General features: G+C 42.8%; 1 non-coding gene across 1 annotated transcript; it reads left to right on the forward strand.

Moving 5' to 3' along the window:
- Positions 1 to 17,815: 17,815 nt before the first annotated feature.
- LOC132882295 (U4 spliceosomal RNA) lies at positions 17,816 to 17,956 on the forward strand. Its single transcript, XR_009654163.1, has one exon. It is a non-coding gene; the product is annotated as a U4 spliceosomal RNA (small nuclear RNA).
- Positions 17,957 to 20,347: the final 2,391 nt, after the last annotated feature.

A 20,347-nucleotide genomic window follows, 5' to 3' on the forward strand; every position in this document is an offset into this window, starting at 1 on the left:
CCTGGGGATTAAATCAATTCTTACTAGTGTTTATCATCCGCAAATGGACAGGCTGGTTGAACAATTTAACAAAACACTTAAAAATATGATTCGTAAGTTTGTTCACAGAGATGCTAAAAATTGGGACAGGTGGCTAGACCCTCTGTTGTTTGCCATGTGTGAGGTCCCACAAGCCTCCACCAGGGTTTCCCCATTTGAATTGCTGTATGGGTGCAAGCCCCACGGTGTCCTAGACATCATTAGAGAAAATTGGGAGGAGGGGCCTTCTCCAAGCAAAAACAAAATTCAATACATTCTTGACCTGAGAGCAAAACTCCACACACTGAGTCGCATAACCCAGGAGAATAAAGGTAGAAAGGATAGATTTAAACTGGCAAAATACTTGTGAGAGAAATAATTGTAATACTGAGCAAAATAATCATGATTACTTTGCTCGTCATGAGTGCACATTTGCATTTGATAATTATCCAAAGTGAATTGAGACAGGATACAACTAAGCAGATGAGGGTTAAGGACCTCGCTCAAGGACCCAATCAGCAGCAGATTGGTAATGTTGGGATTTGAGCTCATAACCTTCCAATCAGTAGCCCACTACCTTAAACATTGAGGCACCACTTCACAGATGTTCACAGTTTGCTCAGTATCACAGTCAAAAATATGGAACATAAAATATGCACAACATGGCCAGTATACTCATCTCACATCAACCATCACATAAACATTCACAGAACATTTAATATCTGAAAAAAGTGTGATGGTAGGAGCACTACTGTGTTATCAGGTTTGCCTGCTTGCCACAGAATCCAGCTTTCTTGCTTTCACTGAGTCATTCATAAATAATCTAGAAAGTGAAGGGCAGATGAAGCCAAGTGTTGTAAACGCTCTCATCAGAGCTGCTCCTAAAATCAAGGATCAGTACCAGATGGAAAAATCCTCTGTGTGTGTGTGTGTATATATATATATATATATATATATATATATATATATATATATATATATATATATATATGGGGTGGCACGGTGGTGTAGTGGTTAGCACTGTTGCCTCACAGCAACAAGATTCTGGGTTTGAGCCCAGTGGCTGATGGGGGCCTTTCTGTGTAGAGTTTGCATGTTTGTTGGATGAAACCGGGTGCTTCGGTTTCCCCCACAGTCAAAAGACATGCAGGTTAGGTTAACTGGTGGCTCTAAATTGAACGTAGGTGTGAATGTGAGTGTGAATGGTTGTTTGTCTCTATGTGTCAGCCCTGCGATGACCTGGTGATTTGTCCAGGGTGTACCCCGCCTCTCACCCATAGTCAACTGGGATAGGCTCCAGCTTGTCCACGACCCTGCACAGGATAAGCAGTTACAGATAATGGATGGATGGATATATTATATACAGTGGGGCTTGAAAGTTTGTGAAACTTTTCGAATTTTCTATTTTTCTGAATAAATATGACCTAAAACATCATCAGATTTTCATACAAGTCCTAAAAGTAGATAAAGAGAATGCAGTTAAACAAATGAGACAAAAATATTATACTTGGTCATATATTTATTGAGGAAAATGATCCAATATTACATATCTGTGAGTGGCAAAAGTATGTGAACCTTTGCTTTCAGTATCTGGTGTGACCCCCTTGTGCAGCAATAACTGCAACTAAACATTTCCGGCAACTGTTGATCAGTCCTGCACACCGGCTTGGAGGAATTTTAGCCCATTCCTCCGTACAGAACAGCTTCAACTCTGGGATGTTGGTGGGTTTCTTCACATGAACTGCTCGCTTCAGGTCCTTCCACAACATTTTGATTGGATTAAGGTCAGGACTTTGACTTGGCCATTCCAAAACATTAACTTTATTCTTCTTTAACCATTCTTTGGTAGAACAACTTGTGTGCTTAGGGTTGTTGTCTTGCTGCATGACCCACCTTCTCTTGAGATTCAGTTCATGGACAGATGTCCTGACATCTTCCTTTAGAATTTGCTGGTATAATTCAGAATTCATTGTTCCATCGATGATGGCAAGCCATCCTGGCCCAGATGCAGCAAAACAGGCCCAAACCATGATACTACCACCACCATGTTTCACAGATGAGATAAGGTTCTTATGCTGGAATGCAGTGTTTTCCTTTCTCCAAACATAACGCTTCTCATTGAAACCAAAAAGTTCTATTTTGGTCTCATCCGTCCACAAAACATTTTTCCAATAGCCTTCTGGCTTGTCCACATGATCTTTAGCAAACTACAGACAAGCAGCAATGTTCTTTTTGGAGAGCAGTGGCTTTCTCCTTGCAACCCTGCCATGCACACCATTGTTGTTCAGTGTTCTCCTGATGGTGGACTCATGAACATTAACATTAGCCAATGTGAGAGAGGCCTTCAGTTGCTTAGAAGTTACCCTGGGGTCCTTTATGACCTCACTGACTATTACACGCCTTGCTCTTGGAGTGATCTTTGTTGGTCGACCACTCCTGGGGAGGGTAACAATGGTCTTGAATTTCCTCCATTTGTACACAGTCTGTCTGATTGTGGATTGGTGGAGTTCAAACTCTTTAGAGATAGTTTTTGTATCCTTTTCCAGCCTGATGAGCATCAACAATGCTTTTTCTGAGGTCCTCAGAAATCTCCTTTGTTCGTACCATGATACACTTCCACAAACATGTGTTGTGAAGATCAGACTTTGATAGATCCCTGTTCTTTAAATAAAACAGGGTGCCCACTCACACCTGATTGTCATCCCATTGATTGAAAACACCCGACTCTAATTTCACCTTCAAATTAACTGCTAATCCTAGAGGTTCACATACTTTTGCCACTCACAAATAATTAATATTGGATCATTTTCCTCAATAAATAAATGACCAAGTATAATATTTTTGTCTCATTTGTTTAACTGGGTTCTCTTTATCTACTTTTAGGAGTTGTATGAAAATCTGATGTTGTTTTAGTTCATATTTGTGCAGAAATATAGAAAATTCTAAAGGGTTCACAAACTTTCAAGCACCACTGAGTGTATAATATATATATATATATATATATATATATATATATATATACACCCATTCATTATATGTAACCGCTTATATACATATAGTTTTAGGATACAATCTTTTTAACAATTACTTTTAAATATTTTTTCTCGTTATGCTTTTATATCAAGGGCTTGGTTAATTTTTTTGATCCGTCTCCATTTAACAGTTATTCCACGAAATTGAGTCCTTTATGAGCTGATAGCTGATGAGGTGCATAGCATGTACAACAAGAATGAGTGGAATAACTGTTTTATTTTATCCACGTTCTGTAATGCAGCTGTGACAAACCAGATGCTCGCGGATTAAGAATAAACTCAAGGTTTTAATAGACACAGTGAGAGAAGACAATGTACAATAACCAGGCCAGGTCAATACTGGGAAATCCACCAAAGTAATGAGGGCTAGACAAATCGAGGTCATGAAATGAGCAATAGGCCAAGAACCGGAAATCAGGAAAACACAGGCAAGATAAAGACAAGGGCTAGGCAAATTGGAGTCGAGAAACAGGCGAAGATCGAAAAACCACGAAGCGAGAGAAACGAACAGATAAACACAAGGGCTAAGCAAAATGGGAAGAAACTGGAAGGCGAAAAGGGTCATACACGGAAACGCAATCAGAAATATAAATGCTCAGTAGGCTCATGGAAATGTGGAGGCAATACTGTGCAATGAACAAAACAGAGGGGTATAAATACAGACATAAACAAAAAGGTACAGGTGATGACAATTAGAACTCAGGGGAGCCACTCCTAGGAAGTGGCTCTGGGTTGGCTGATGGAGTGCACATGGTAGTGTCAGGTGTGTGAGTGGGATTGTGGGAAGTGGAGTACAGAGTGTTAGGTGAGCCCGGGAGCGTGAAAGTACCCCCACCCCAAGGAGCTCAAGGAGGCCGAGGGACGAGGGCGAGCACGACGACCACCACCCACGCTGCCGGGAACACTCCTGAGTGAGCCATCAGAACTGTCACAGTGCTGGACAGAGGGTCGTTGCTGCGGACGACCTCTGCGACCACTGCTGTGCAGACTGCCGGGAGGGCTGGACCCATGGCACCTGGGATGGCCCCTAGGCCGAGGCGCGGGCTTCTCTGGATGACGCTGATGGAACTCCTCCACCAACTCTGGATCCAGGATATCTCATGCAGGAACCCAGCTACGCTCCTCGGCTAGAGGGAGCCCTCCCAGTCCACAAGGTACTGCAGAGTCCCTCCTCTCCTTCTGGAGTCCAGCAACCGGTGGACAGCATACACCGGGGTACCTTCTATGTCTATAGGTGGAGGTGTGACATCAGGTGTGGCCTCATCCAATGGACCTGGGACAACAGGTTTCAAGAGAGATGAATGAAAAGAGTTGGAAACATGGTAATGCACAGGCAGATCCAATTTGTATGTAACTTCATTGATTTGCTGGAGAATTTTGAACGGTCCTATGTATTTGGGTCATAACTTTCTACCTCCCTCAGGAAACCTGAAGTCCTGGGTCAACAGCCATACTCGGTCCCCAGGGAGGTAGGTAGGGGTGTCCCCTCTATGGCGATCCGCCATCCTCTTGTGTCGGTGGAGGGCGTTCTCGATCTACTGATGGGTCTGTTCCTAGACTTGCTCGCGCCATTGTATCCAATTGTCCACGGCCAGGTTATCAGAGGGCATGGTTGACCATGCCATTAAGGGGGGTTGGTAACCCAGCATGCATTGAAAGGGTGTGAGACCTGTAGCAGAGCTGATTAATGAGTTTTGGGCTATTTCGGCCCAGAGCAAATAGTCCGACCAATCGGCTGGGTTTTCATGACAGTATAGTCTCAAAAACTTTCCCAGTTCCTGGTTAACCCTCTCACATTGACCTAATGGTGGTAACCTGAAGTGAGGCTGCCGTTAACCCCCAGTCTCTCAAAGAAAGCATACCAGACATGTGAGGTGAATTGGGGCCCTCGATCGGACACAATATCTTCTGGGATACCAAATAGACAAAACACATGATTAAAAAGGGTTTCAGCTGTCTGAAAGGCAGTGGGTAGGCTAACGAAGGGAACAAATCTAACTCCATGTGAGAACCTATCTACAATGGTCAGAATGACCGTGTAATTCTGTGAGGGGGGCAGGTCAGTGACAAAGTCAACCGCTACATGTGACCATGGATGAGAAGGGACAGGCAAGGGCATGAGTTTACCGGCAGGGAGGGTTTTGGGTGTTTTACATTTAGAACAGGTGGTGCACGAGGAGACAAACCTATGGATATTCCGATAACATATTTTCCCACCAATATCTGTCAGATAATAACTGGTGCGTACATGTCTCACCAGGATGGCCAGATGACAGAGAGGAATGGGCCCAGGTAATTAACTTATCCCTGCATTGAGTGGGTACATATTTACTTCCTACGGGACAGGACTCCGGGACAGGAGTGACAGATAGTTTTTGGTTGATCTCTTCATCTATTTCCCATCTAATGGGGGTGACTAAAACGGATGGGGGTAGTACATTGACGACCTCCGAGGAGGCTTCGGGACTGGGATATATGTGAGACAGAGCGTCTGCTTTAGTATTACGGGAACCGGGGCGATAAGAGATGGAAAAATTGAACCGGGAAAAGAAGAGGGACCACCGGGCCTGATGAGGGTTGAGCCGTTTAGCTGACCGTAAGTATTCTAGATTTTTATGATCTGTTAACACAAGGAAGGGATGCTTCGCTCCCTCTAGCCAATGGCGCCACTCTTTGAAAGCCAATTTCATAGCTAGCAATTCTCTATCCCCGATACCGTAATTATGTTCGGCAGGGTTCAGTTTGTGGGAGTAGAAGGCAATGGGATGTAGTTTACAGGGGTCACCTATGCACTGGGACAGCAACGCCCCAGTGCCTACCTCAGAAGCATCCACCTCCACCACGAAAGGCTGAGTGGGCTCAGGATGCTTCAGGATGGGGGCAGAGGTGAAGGCTACCTTGAGGGCTTTGAATGCCTCCTGCGCCTGGGGGTTCCACAAGAGTCTCTTGGTCTTTTCCTTCAATAAGGTGGTAAGAGGAGCTGCGAGACTGCTGAAGTTATGAATGAATCAACAGTAGAAATTAGCAAACCCAAGAAATCGTTGGAGCTCTTTTATGGATGCAGGGACAGGCCAAGTTGTTACGGCTCTCACTTTCTCATAGTCCATAATGACACCTTCCGGACTGATGACATAACCTAAGAAGGAGGTAGAAGGGAGATAAAACTCACACTTCTCTCCTTTAATGAACAACTGATTCTCAAGCAGACACGTGAGGACGGAACGGACATGACAAATATGGCTTTCAAGATTTGGGAAGTAGCTCAAAATATCGTCGATGTATGCAATGACATATTTGCCAAGCATGTCCTGAAGTACGTCATTAACGAAAGCCTGGAATATGGATGGGGGATTGCGCAACCCAAAGGGCATTACCAAATACTCGTAGCGCCCCCTCCTCCTCATCATCCTTCGGCCTCGGTCGAGATGTTGCATACAACAATTCGCCACACCTCTCGGTCAGCCATTGCGGAAGAAAGATCCTGCAAAGGTATTCCCGAGTCCCTTGCAATGGTGGCAGGGAAAGTTAGCTTTCGTGATCTCACAGGGAGCTGGCTTGGGCTTCACAGTATCAGTCGAGAGATCACTTCATTCTTGGCGCGGTAGCAGTGCCCGGTGAACTTCAGCCTCCTTTGCCTAACCCAACTAGAAATTGGGGACAGGTCTCTGTAAATCTCCTGTAGCGTAGCATGCGTTGACCAGTGGATATTCTGAACTCGGTGTAGCAAGTTGGTATAGTTACTGTCCAGTCTCTGCTGTTGTACTGTGAGGATCCAGGTCTCGGCTCCATAAAGGAGAATGGGCTCCACGACAGATTTAAAGAGGCGGATTTTCAGGTTATTTTCCAAATTCGAGCACCATATCTTGTCAAGGGAGTTGCATGCCTTCCAGGCAAGTGCCTTACGAGTCTTAAAATCCTTATATGAGTCCATTATGTAGGAGCCAAGGTACTTAAAATCATCAATGTGCTTTATTTCCTTACCAGAGAGACAGGAGATGCTTGTGGTCCAGGCGAATGGCGAGGGAAATCAGCCTCTCTAGGGAAAGACTGTCATCCTTGCATGCCATCTCCGCTAGTATGTCAGGTTTTAAACCATTGCGAAATGTTACCAGTAACACCAGCTCATTCCAACCACTCCCAGCCGCAAGAGCGCAAAATTCCAAGGCGTAGTCCGACACTGAGCGATTACCCTGACGTAAACGGGTGAGTAATTCCCCTTGAGAGCGACCCTCATTGGCGTGATTGAAAACAGTGTTGAATTCTTTAATGAAATTGTCGTAAGTGTCGAACTGGACAATGGGCCAAACTGCGGTAGCCCAAACTAAGGCCTTGACCGTAAGGCGAGAAATCACAAAAGAAATGCGAGCCTTGTCTGAGCTCTGGGGGGATTTCGAAAAAATATAGAACATTGCAACAGAAACCTCTTACACATTAGGTGAGCCATCAAATTTATCCGGCTTTCTGACAACAAATGAACAGGTACCTTCCGTGGGGGGAGTAGCCTGGTTAATGACCACAAGCATGCTGGGGGGGACTGAGTTGTTGGAGTTGGGTTGTGAGTTCTTTCATGCTTTCGGCAATCTGTACTAACTGTTTTTGCTGCTCACCCTGCTGCTGAGTAAGATTCTGGATGGACTGGGTCATAGAGTTGAAATGCTGGTGATGTTGTCCAAGCATTTGTCCTTGACTGCTAAGCGCCACCTGTAGCCCCATGTAATCCGCTGTCTGCATGTTGGCACAGTATTCTGTAACGCGGCTGTGACAAACCAAACGCTTGCGGATTAAGAATAAACTTAAGGTTTTAATAGACACAGTGAGAGGAGACAATGTACAATAATCAGGCCAGGTCAATACCAGGAAATCCAACAAAGTAATGAGGGCTAGACAAATCGAGGTCATGAAACGGGCAATAGGCCAAGAACCGGAAATCAGGAAAACACAGGCAAGATAAAGACAAGGGCTAGGCAAATTGGAGTCGAGAAACAGGCGAAGATTGAAAAACCACAAAACGAGAGAAATGAACAGATAAACACAAGGGCTAAGCAAAACGGGAAGAAACCAGAAGGCAAAAAGGGTCATACACGGAAACGCAATCAGAAATATAAATGCTCAGTAGGCTCACGGAAATCTGGAGGCAATACTGTGCAATGAACAAAACAAACAGAGGGGTATAAATATAGCCTGGCAAGCCAGACTAAATGTGAATATTTAGTCTGGCCTCGATCCGTAGACATTTCCGACGGGGGTAGGAGGAACAAACCGCTGTCTTTCAAACTGTCTCTGTGCATATAGGCCAACGCTCTGACCAATCAGCGCAACAGTGACTGTGACGTAGTCAGAGCGACAGAAAGCAGTGGGGGAGACCTTGAAATAAATAATTTTTCAAAATGCGTATTAATTAATAAACAGGTTCTAGATATTAAGAAGTTTGGAGATAATGACCACAAGTTTGGAGTCTGTACCACATACACTCATATTTTTTTTCCAAGTGTTTTTCAAGGGTTTGCTTAAACTGTTTTTGAGAGTTTTTATTTAGTGGTGTTTGGTGAAATAATTTCCCTTAAATTTAAAATAACGGGAAAATAAGAAATAATCAAAAAGTAATGTTTCAAAGCTGTTTATTAATTCTTCGTACTGCACAAACTAACCCCATCCTTTTGGCTACCAGCGGAGCCAGCTGGTCGGCAAAACAGCGAAAACGTCCTTCTTGAAAAGGAATGAGCGGAGAGCCTCTTCCTGCTCATGTTTCAATGAAAACTCCAAGTCTAATTCTTCTAAAACTGATTCCAAAGCGGAGTCAAACGCGCGCTGTTCACTAGCCGTAGCCATCTTTCCTGTTGTGCTTTCTCCAGCGTCGCGCATACAGCGTCATACAAGTTTCAGACAAAGGACATACAAATTTTATAAGATTTATCTACATCTTTTCTATATGGGTTTATACAAAACGTCCAACAAAATAATTTCCGCTTAGAATGTAAACAAACCTGTGAAATGACAGTAGCAATTTGTGGAAAATGCTATAATAATAATTCTTGGGGGAAAAAGATACATTCTTACCATTAAATACTTTTATTCCATATTTTGTTGCTTTTTTGGTATTTTTTGGGGTTTTGTTTTCGAATAGAGTTTTTATTTCGTCCTCAGTTGGTTCAGCAACACACTCCACCATTTTGTTTTTCTCTACTCACGGTATATGAGCTGATACCTTGGTAGGACTCCAGTTCATTGGTTCATCATTCAGTGTTTCATACACACAGGTCATTTTTAGCCACATTACAGGGGAAAGTGCATGTTTTCTACAGACTGTAGGCACTGACAGGCTGCAATGCCGTTATTTGCATACTCACCAAACTTTCACTGTCCCCAACCTCTACAATGTCATGACCCACTGCTCCTCTTGTGCTTGGCAAAAAAAGAAATATCGCCATCAGCAAAGTGAGGAGATCATGCAGAATATCAGCAGGCAGCAGTGAAATGTCATAAAATGCTGATGCTACTTAAGGAGCGAAGCAAATAACCTGGCATCTATTATACCACAAACAATTTTCTCACTCTTCTTTAGTGTCCTTTGCTATTATTTTCTTTTCATCCTGAAGATACTCACTGACTTAAACTGACTTAAAGGCTTTGGATATGAATTCGTAAAAAATTAGCATGATCACCAGTCAAGCTGCCACTTTGGTAGCGAGTCATTTTCAGTTCATGCAATACAATTTTTTTTTCTATTCCACTTTTAACAATCAGACACTGTCACGCAGCAGCTTTGCAGAAATCTGGATGTAGGTTTAGATCTTAAAGTGCATATCCTGGACCAAATTTTTTTTTTTTTTTAATATGAAAGAATGTCCCTTTACACACTCATCCAGAAGGGTAATTTTGCACAAGGCCATCTGTCTACAGCAGAAAAAAATAAAATAACAAAATGCGTCTGGAAAAATCCCAAGGGAGTCTGGAGCCAGATTCGTGACGCCACCCGCGGAAGCGCCAGCAGGCTGCATGAGCTTGCACGGTTTCAGTGCACAGCCTGTGTAGACCAAGTTTAGCAGCTAGCGATTTTGTATTGAAATATGGAATTGTCGCCTGAGCGCAATGTTACTTCACCTTTGGATGAAGAATGTAATGTTGCTACACCCTCCTACGATACATCTGTTAACCATTTTAATAATTACGCGATAACGTTGAAGAAATTTGCAGAAAACCACCGGGTCGTTTTCTCATAAACAAACCAGCGCTGACGTAGGATTCAGAGGGAGGCGTCCCGCACGCGACGTCACGAAAATCAATGTTTGCCGGGAAATCCAAATGCCAAGTTTTTTCAGAGGCGGACCAATTCGTCTCAAATGGCTTGATTTCAGCTGAATTTTTCTGGTATTGCGCAAGGTAAAAAAATTGCACAAAATGCAAAAATGTGACAGATATTTGACCAAAGTTTAATATAAAATAGGAGAATTACATTGATCTTGCTCCTGAATTTACCCGTGATATGCACTTTAAGTCAGAGGTGATGTCGAGGAAAAACTTTCTGAGAAACCATGAGGAAGAAACCTTCAGATGAACCAGACTCAAAAGGAACCCATCGTCTTCTGGGACACACAAGATAGTGTGATTACAAATCATCACAGAATACAGGTGTAGAAAAGTAAGGACATGTAAAGCTAGCTTGTTAACGCTACTCGCTATTGTCCTCTGGCTAACTTATTGCTAAGCTACTTGCTATTGTCTGCTGTTCCTTCTGTGCTGTAATTTCAGTTTGCATGAATGTTTAAATTTCATGATAGTAGAACAGAACCAGTAGCAGCTCAAGCCTGTAATTGTAAAAGTGAGCTTAAATTAGCTCTTTGAGCTTTACATGCTCTAACAGAGCAAGCGCTTTCATAGAGGTGGCTATGTTCTTTTTCTGATTTGGAAAATCATCTTGTAAATGACTACCTACAAGGCACCACAAACGCAGCATTATTTTGCTTGTATTGTCAAGATAACAAAAGTTATTTTCTTGCGATCAAACTTATTTTCCTCATGATCTTATGATAACAAAAGTTACTTTCTTGCGATCATAACTTATTTTTCTCATGATCTTATGATAACAAAAGTTACTTTCTTGCGATCATAACTTATTTTTCTCATGATCTTATGATAACAAAAGTTACTTTCTTGTGATCATAACTTATTTTTCTCATGATCTTATGATAACAAAAGTTATTTTCCAAGATTAAGTACCAGTGCTACACTGTGATATACTGGCATTATGGCTATTCTGCAGTAATTACATCCTATTTCCAATTATTTTCATCACCACTTCTCTTGTGAGCTGCAGATCATTTTGGTGGCATCTCTCAAACATCATGCCATAATCATGAAGACATCCCTGTCCCTCAAGTTGGCTGGCAATGAGACTGATTGCCCGTCTCAAGTGATGAACATTAATTTAAAAATTGTCTAGCACTGACAAACATATTTCCTCTTGTGTCAGTCCCTGATTAAAATAAAAAAATGGACGAAGTAGCCTACGGCATGTACACGGTACCTAATCATGCATTTCAACATAAGTTCTGATATCAAGATAATAGCAAAGAAAAATATAAATAACTGATAAGAACTGATTTCCTTGAGCATTAATTTTCTGTCAAGTCTGCTGCTGCAAAGTGAAGTGCATTGCTTGGAACCGAAAAGGTTAAATATTTCTCCTTGGTTCATCCATCTGCTGCTATCAGGTGTCACATCTGACAACTGATCTTGTTCCTCTGGCAGCCATACATGAACATACAGTATATAACACCATTAGATAATTTTTATAGTCATACCAAATCATCAAATCAATTGGATCAGTGTTCTTAACACTACAGCATCTGTTATAGATTTTGCATAAACGTCTTTTTATAAGAATCAGATGTAGATCTATAAAAAGCAAAGTACAATTTTCACCTCTGAAATACATACCTTTTTAAACACCAGAGCCCAACTCAAAGTTGTCTGGAAATGTTTAGGGGGAAAAAAATAGAACAGATGTTCATTCTGCTGAGCTGAAGGATCCTAATCTGGCACCACAATTAGAAATGCTCAGACCCCCAGTGTGCACTGTCAGTTTGACAGACAACTGGAGCTCACCAGAGAAAATCAAACTGACAACTTGACTGTTAAGGGATATGGGAGACATTCGCTGCTGCCACGATATTTGTTTTATAGCCATAGATTCAAAACTGTAGAGCAAGAGGTTATATGTGGATGTGAAACATGGATGGAAATAGGGAGATAACACTAGGTTTTTATTTTGTTATCTACTAATGAGGTTATACTGTTTATACAGTATATGGCCAAACACATATAGACACCTGATCATCACATCCATATGTAGTTCTTCCCCAAACTATTGCCACAAAGTTGGAAGCACAGAATTGTCTAGAATGTCTTTGTATACTGTAATGACAATTTCCCTACACTGAAACTGAGGGTGTTTTCACACCTGGTCCCCTTTAAAGGAACCAGACTCAGTCCTCTTTAAGTGGACCAAAAAGTGGACCAACAGAAAAAGAACGCAGTTCTTTTTGTGTTCACACTGTGAATTTATTACAAAGAGGACTGGGTTCTCTTTCTGGTCCAGTTAAGCTTTGATGGGGCCTCAGTCCTCTTTCTGTTCACACCAGGTCCTCTAGAGCCCTCAGACCCCCAGTGCACAGAATTCTGGGTAATTTTCTCTTGAATCAAAATGTCTGCTGCCATGCTTGCCCTGCTGTATTCGTTGATCAAAATAGTGCGGATTAAGGAAAATAAATTTATTCCGGCTATCTATGAGCACAAAACACGGCTGGTAAGTTCCAAAAGGAAGTTGAGTTTCCCTGCTACAGTCACGTGACCAACTACGGCAAACGAAGAAGGTTAAACTACAGTGAAAAAGGCGAAGTGAACCCAGTGCGCTTTTTGTTCACAATGCGCAGATTAGGCGAACCGTACCGTTGATTTTTAGCGAACCGTACTGAGACCACCTCCTGAGGTGGTCTCAGTTCGGTTCGCTTTAAAGGGGTCTGGGTACGGTTGGAGTGTTCACATATGCGCAAAACATGCTGAGTCATCGATCTGAGTTCGGTTAGATGGCTGAAAGGGACCAAGTGTGAAAACACCCTAAGAGACCCAAACCTGTTCCAGCATGACAATGCTCCTGTGCACAAAGCGAGCTCCATGAAGACATGGTCTGCCAAGGTTAGTGGAAGAAGTCGAGTGTTCTGCATTGAGCCCTAACCTCAACCCCATTTAAAGCAAAGGGGAGTCCCATATACGATTTGTACATTGGGGGAGTGCCTGTTAGAGAGTGCACTTGTCCTGGGCCATCGGCATAGTGAGGTAGGGTGGCCAGTTCCTTTCCTCGCCGCCTTTCACTTCCCCAGTGTTTCCACCAGGTCCCCATTCACTGCTGGGTGGACAGGGAGCGAGCCCCAGATCCCCGTCGAGCCGAGGCTCAAACCAGGGACCGTTCGCTTAGGGGTCAAGCGCTCTAACCGCTTGGCCACCTGCACTCCCAACCCCACTTACCACCACTGGCATAAACTCTAATGTGCACCAGGTCACATTCCAAAATCTAATGGAAAGCCTTCCCAGAAGAGTGGAGATTATTATAACAGCAACATGGGGGACTAATTCTGGAATGGCATCTTTAACAAGCACATATGGATGTAATTGCTCAGGTGTCCACATACTATCAGTGGTTTCGTGCAAGTAACAGCCTAGTTCAAGCCTTTAGTATAGCAGACATGCAAGAAAAACATAGGTCTCTGCACTTGCAGACATGTTTTACATCAAGCACATTCACAGATCCTTATCCCTCTGACATCTTTTCATTCTTTATGTAGAAAAGTGTAATAGCTATAAATGTGAACTACAAGGACTAACATGGTGTTGTGTACATAATAGCAAGTTGTTGCTTATTGTTGTATAGTAAATGTCACTCAAGTTTGCCTGAAACATTTCTGATATTCATGTTTAGACTTTGACATAATGCATAACACTGAAATATGCTCATCTCATTATCTCTAGCCGCTTTATCCTGTTCTACAGGGTCGCAGGCAAGCTGGAGCCTATCCCAGCTGACTACGGGCGAAAGGCGGGGTACACCCTGGACAAGTGGCCAGGTCATCACAGGGCTGATACAGTGACAAACAACCATTCACACCTACGGTCAATTTAGAGTCACCAGTTAACCTAACCTGCATGTCTTTGGACTGTGGGGGAAACCAGAGCACCCGGAGCACACGGGGAGAACATGCAAACTCCACACAGAAAGGACCTCGCTGGCCACGGGGCTCGAACCCGGACCTTCTTGCTGTGAGGCGACAGCGCTAACCACTACACCACCGTCATTTAATTTATTTGGGTGTTGTGGCTTAATTTTTCATAAAAGAGAGGTACATTTAGAAACATGGGCGATGTAGATGTTTGTATTTGGCTGTAGCCAATGTATCATAATGTGTTCTAAGAGCATCCATTCATCCAGTATCTGTAGCTGCTTTATCCTGTTCTACAGGGTCGCAGGCAAGCTGGAGTCTATCCCAGCTGACTATGGGTGAGAGGCGGGGTACACCCTGGACAAGTCGCCAGGTCATCACAAGGCTGACACATAGACAACAGTTCACACCTACGATCAATTTAGAGCCACCAATTAACCTAACCTGCATGTCTTTGGACTGTGGGGGGAAACTGGAGCACCCGGAGGAAACCCACGCAGACACAGGGAGAACACGCAAACTCCACACAAAAAGGCCCTCGCTGGCCGCAAACCCAGGACCTCCTTGCTGCGAGGCAACAGTGCTAACCACTACACCACCATGCCGCCTGAAGAGCATACATATAACATAAATAATGTGACATACGTTGTTACCAGCAATTGTAAATTATATAAACACCCATCACTGAATGTAGATTGGCGTGGGAATTCATGTCAGCTTATAACATCTTCCATGGACATTTATAACATACTGTAATACATATCAGTCTTCTGACACTGTATTCATGTATGTATATACTGATTTATCCTAGTCTGGAAGTTCTAATGTTTTGTAAAGATCTAAGTTATCTAGCTTCTTACAGTAATCACTGTCAACATGTGGCTCTGTGACTGTTCTCTTTAATAGGATCGGACAGGTCTGGACAGCACAGACAGCTGATAAGGCCATGCTTAGATAATGCGAATGATGGCTGATCTTTAAAAACATCTGTAGCGATTATAATGCTTTAATCCGAGTCAGAAGAACAAACACAACACTTCCATCTTTAGAATCAAACAAACAACTGAACACTTATTCCAAAAGTATTATTAATCAACACTCAGGCAACTTGGAACAAAGCTGGGATTGTTTGAGGAACACTGTACAGCCCTTTAAGCTGTTCTCCCAGAGGCACAAATCACCTCAGAGTAACAATAATCAATGTTAATTTGATGGTTTATGACCCATTTGTGTAAAACAAATTAAAAAAAAAAATGGAAAATTGGAACTCTATGCAGCTCTACAGCCATCTAGTGGTGCAATATTGACCTTTACGCACCGGAAGTAGAAAACTTGCTCACTTAAAAAAAAAAAATCTCTATTTTAATATTATTACACTACCGTTCAAAAGTTTGGGGTCACCCAGACAATTTTGTGTTTTCCATGAAAAGTCACACTTTTATTTCCCACCATAAGTTGTAAAATGAATAGAAAATATAGTCAAGACATTTTTCTGGCCATTTTGAGCATTTAATCGACCCCACAAATGTGATGCTCCAGAAACTCAATCTGCTCAAAGGAAGGTCAGTTTTATAGCTTCTCTAAAGAGCTCAACTGTTTTCAGCGGTGCTAACATGATTGTACAAGGGTTTTCTAATCATCCATTAGCCTTCTGAGGCAATGAGCAAACACATTGTACCATTAGAACACTGGAGTGAGAGTTGCTGGAAATGGGCCTCTATACACCTATGGAGATATTGCACCAAAAACCAGACATTTGCAGCTAGAATAGTCATTTACCACATTAGCAATGTATAGAGTGGATTTCTGATTAGTTTAAAGTGATCTTCATTGAAAAGAACAGTGCTTTTCTTTCAAAAATAAGGACATTTCAAAGTGACCCCAAACTTTTGAACGGTAGTGTATATATGTTATTTACCAGCTGAAGGTCGGTCCGTATGGTGAAATACCGTGACCGAGGTCTTGAAAGTACTGAGCGAGGCCCTCTGGGCCGAGGTCACGGTATTTCACCATACAGACCGACCTTCAGCTGGTAAATAACATATATTTATTTCTTTCGCGGGCCGGTTTCCATCAAATCCTGCGCTCTGATTGGCTGGCGAGCGGGTCCGTATCCTACGATACGGACCCCGGTTATGGACCTCTGGCGACTCGCTTGTTCACAACAACAACAAACATAGTAGCATTTTTTGGTCAACATTTATCTTTTTTTTAAAAATAAGATTTATTTATAAGATTATCAAAAATCTTATAAATTTTTGCCAGCATTTCTCAGGAGAACAGCATTAATTTTACAGCATGGACAGCGATAACGACAGTGTTCACAGCGAAAGCGAGTTTTACTGCCCTGAGGAAGAAGAAATAAAAAACATTTCAGGAGAAAGCTAAAAACCTCTAACTTGCTAACGCTGAGCAAAAACATGGCTGAATCCTGAATGACTCAATTTTGTATATAAATAGGGGACTACATAGGCGGCGAAATGTAGTTTTTTTTCCTGCCATGGAAGTGCACTTGTATACCGAGGAGGAAGCCATTTGCATTACAGCCGTGAAAACCAAAGGGAAACCGAGCCGAGCCGCCATTTTGAATTCTCATTCACGGCTGTAATGCAAATGGCTTCCTCCTCGGTATACAAGTGCACTTCCATGGCAGGAAAATAACTACATTTTGCCGCTTATGTAGTCCCCTATTTATACAAAATTGAGTAATTCAGGATTCAGCCGTGTTTTTGCTCGGCATTACAGGTTTTTAGCTTTCTCCTGCAATGTTTTATTTTATTTCTTCTTCCTCAGGGTAGTAAAACTCACTTTCGCTGTGAACACTGTCCTTATCGCTATCCATGCTGTAAAATTAATGCTGTTCTCCTGAGAAATGCTGGCAAAAATTTATAAGATTTTTGATAATCTTATAAATAAATCTTATTAAAAAAAGATACAAATGTTGACAATAAATGCGACTATGTTTGTTGTTTTGAACGCGCGAGTCGCCAGCCAGTCAGAACGCAGGATAAAGCGGCTAGAGATAATGAGATGAGATGAGATGAGATTGTCGTGTCACGCGCACTTTCTTTTGCGCACCGCCTCCGTGATGACGTCACTGCACATGACGCGCTAACAGGAAGTGTTTTATTCTCCAAAAATTGAAATCAGTTGCTGTAGCGACGGCTGGCCATGCGGTTTCTGAATAAACTGTGTGTGTTTAAAGAAGCCAGGAAGCATTCAGCATGATTCAGCGGTGTATGTTGTGATTCAGTTCGGCCCATTAGTTACAGAAACGTCCTTCAAAAACACTCTCGTTTCTGATTGGCTCCTGCCCTCGGCTACTTGTCTCCCATAATGCATTGCGGATATTCAACAAGTTTTGTTTAAGGATGAGGATGATTTAATGGTTCATTCAGTGATCAGCGTGTCTAGTCTGTGTATATTGAGTTGGTATAAAGTACACTATTAGGCTGGTGTGTATGTTTTGATTATGTAGTTATTTCCTGTTTTACCGTCAGCGAGTTTGTTAATCAGTTGTATTCCTATCCTGTGTGAGGGGGAGCGGTCTCCAGCTTTGCGCAGTGGCAGTATCGTAGCCTATGAGGTTTATCCGAGGCGCGATTATTGCTAGTTGAAAACTTTACCCAATACCCCGCCTTGACGACTTGAAATATAGTCGGCGATGGCAATTTTTGATGGTCTCTTCGGAGACTGGTATTGATGTATACAAAAAGAAGATATCTATTTTTTATTACTTGCTTATTTTAAAACTACTTTCTAGCGTGATATATGTTGTCGACTTTCTTAAGATTAGCACTACGTTCAGACTACAACCTGAAACGACCCATATCCGGTTTGTTGTGAAATCCGATTTTTTTTGTTAGGCCGTTCACATTACCAATTATATGAGACTTGTATGCGATCTCGTTCACACTGCAGGCTGAAGTGACTCAAATCCCATTTTTTCGCCCATATGTGACCTGTATCCGATCTTTTATTGACAATATGAACGACACAGATCCGATTTTTTCAAATCCGACCCAGGCCGTTTGGATATGTGGTCCTAATTCCGATTCCTATCCGATCTTTTCATATGCGACATCAACAAGCCACAAACGTCACTATTCAGCACTGAAGTAGGCGGCGGGTCTCTCAAAAACAGTTACAACAACATGGTGCATGACATCAATGCGACTCCGCACCCACATGTTCCTTTGAACGGAGGTTGCAGTCACTACCCCGCAGAACGCCTGAGCCAAAACCCTTGCCCTCTTCCTTCTCAACCTCCTCCTTAACATCAGGCTATTGTGCATGTTCTGGCTCCGTCGCAACAACAAATGCATCATCGCCAGGTACTCCATGCTGGCTACTGTCATACACAGGAAACTTTAGGTTACTTCCGTAAACACTGGCCATGCTCACTACGTGTGACGTCGTCGTATCCTGCAATGCGCATGCGGAACACTTTTAGGTTGCTTTTCGTTCATACTGAGGATCACATACAAGTCGCATATATTTGATAATGTGAACGACCTCACAAAAAAATCGGAATTGAGCATTAAGCCCTGCAGTGTGAACGTAGTGCAATATGAACGGAAAACGACCCAAAAGTGTCCCACATGCACAAATTGACACGTAATAAGCACATCTACGTAATACGTAAACAAAACAAAAAAAAAGCGCACTTTTCAAGTTTGCAAGTAAAGCATGGAGATGAGGCGAGACCTGGCGATGTGGTTTTTGTGGCGGCGGCGGAACTCACACAATAATCTAATTAATGTGGGCAGCAGAGTAAAGAGACCGAAGGTGTCAAATTACTGGAAATTTCCAGAACAATCTTATAATCTTGTAATACAGGATGATTTAACATCCAGGTCCCTACCAAATCCACCATTAGCTTGATCAGTTCTATAAATATTTAAATTCTGAAAACTGTACAAATGTTGTTGTTTTCCACCAAAGAGGTGGGATTAGCCAACGCAGAATAGTGACGTTTGTCTCTTGTTGATGACGTGTAGGTCGCATGAATGCGACCTGTCCTGTCAGACTGCAGTCGCATGTGAAAATAACGGATATGCATCGGAATTAGGACCACATATCCAAGCGGCCTGGGTCGCATGTGAAAAAATCGGATCTGTGTCGTTCAGACTGTCAATAACAAATCGGATACAGGTCGCATATGGGCAAAAAAATCAGATATGGGTCATTTCAGGGTGCAGTCTGAACGTAGTCTAAGTGAAAGCTTTTTAATAGTTTTTGTTAAAGGTTCTGACTGTAAAGTTGAATTATGGGCAAAATATTCTATTTCTAGTGCTGTTGGAGTTTTGAGATGTTTCGATACTGCACACATCGTGTATACTATTTGTAAATGTTTTGCCGAAATATAATGCGTCCCGCATTTTACAATTCTAGACATCACGGAAGCAAGCGAACAACAATATCACGTGACTACCGTGGGGCTTATTTGACCTACTTTGGTGTAGTGGTTAGCACTGTCACCTCACAGCAAGAAGGTCCTGGGTTCAAGCCCAGCAGCCGGCGAGGGCCTTTCTGTGTGGAGTTTGCATGTTCTCCATGTCTGCGTGCAAACCCTGTGGGTGCTCCGGTTTCCCCCACAGTCCAAAGACATGCAGGTTAGACTAATTGATGACTCTAAATTGACCGTAGGTGTGAATGTGAGTGTGAATGGTTGTTTGTCTCTGAATCAGCCCTGCAATAACCTGGTGGCTTGTCCAGGGTGTATCCTGCCTCTCGCCCATAGTCATATCCTGGGTTCAAGCCCAGCAGCCGGCGAGGGCCTTTCTGTGTGTAGTCTGCATGTTCTCCCTGTGTATGCGTGCGAACCCTCTGGGTGCACTGGTTTCCCCCACAGTCCAAACACATGCATGTTAGGTTAACTGGTGGCTCTAAATTGACTGTAAGTGTGAGTGTGAATGGTTGTTTGTCTCTGTATCAGCCCTGTGATGACCTGGCGACTTGTCCAGGGTGTACCCCGCCTCTCACCCATAGTCAGCTGGGATAGGCTCCAGCTTGTCTGCGACCCTGTAGGACAGGATAAGCAGCTACAGATAATGGATGGATGGAAGTTGGGATGGGCAAACA

The sequence above is a fragment of the Neoarius graeffei genome, chromosome 2 (genome assembly GCF_027579695.1).
Source record: "Neoarius graeffei isolate fNeoGra1 chromosome 2, fNeoGra1.pri, whole genome shotgun sequence".
In the NCBI taxonomy this organism is placed as follows: domain Eukaryota; kingdom Metazoa; phylum Chordata; class Actinopteri; order Siluriformes; family Ariidae; genus Neoarius; species Neoarius graeffei.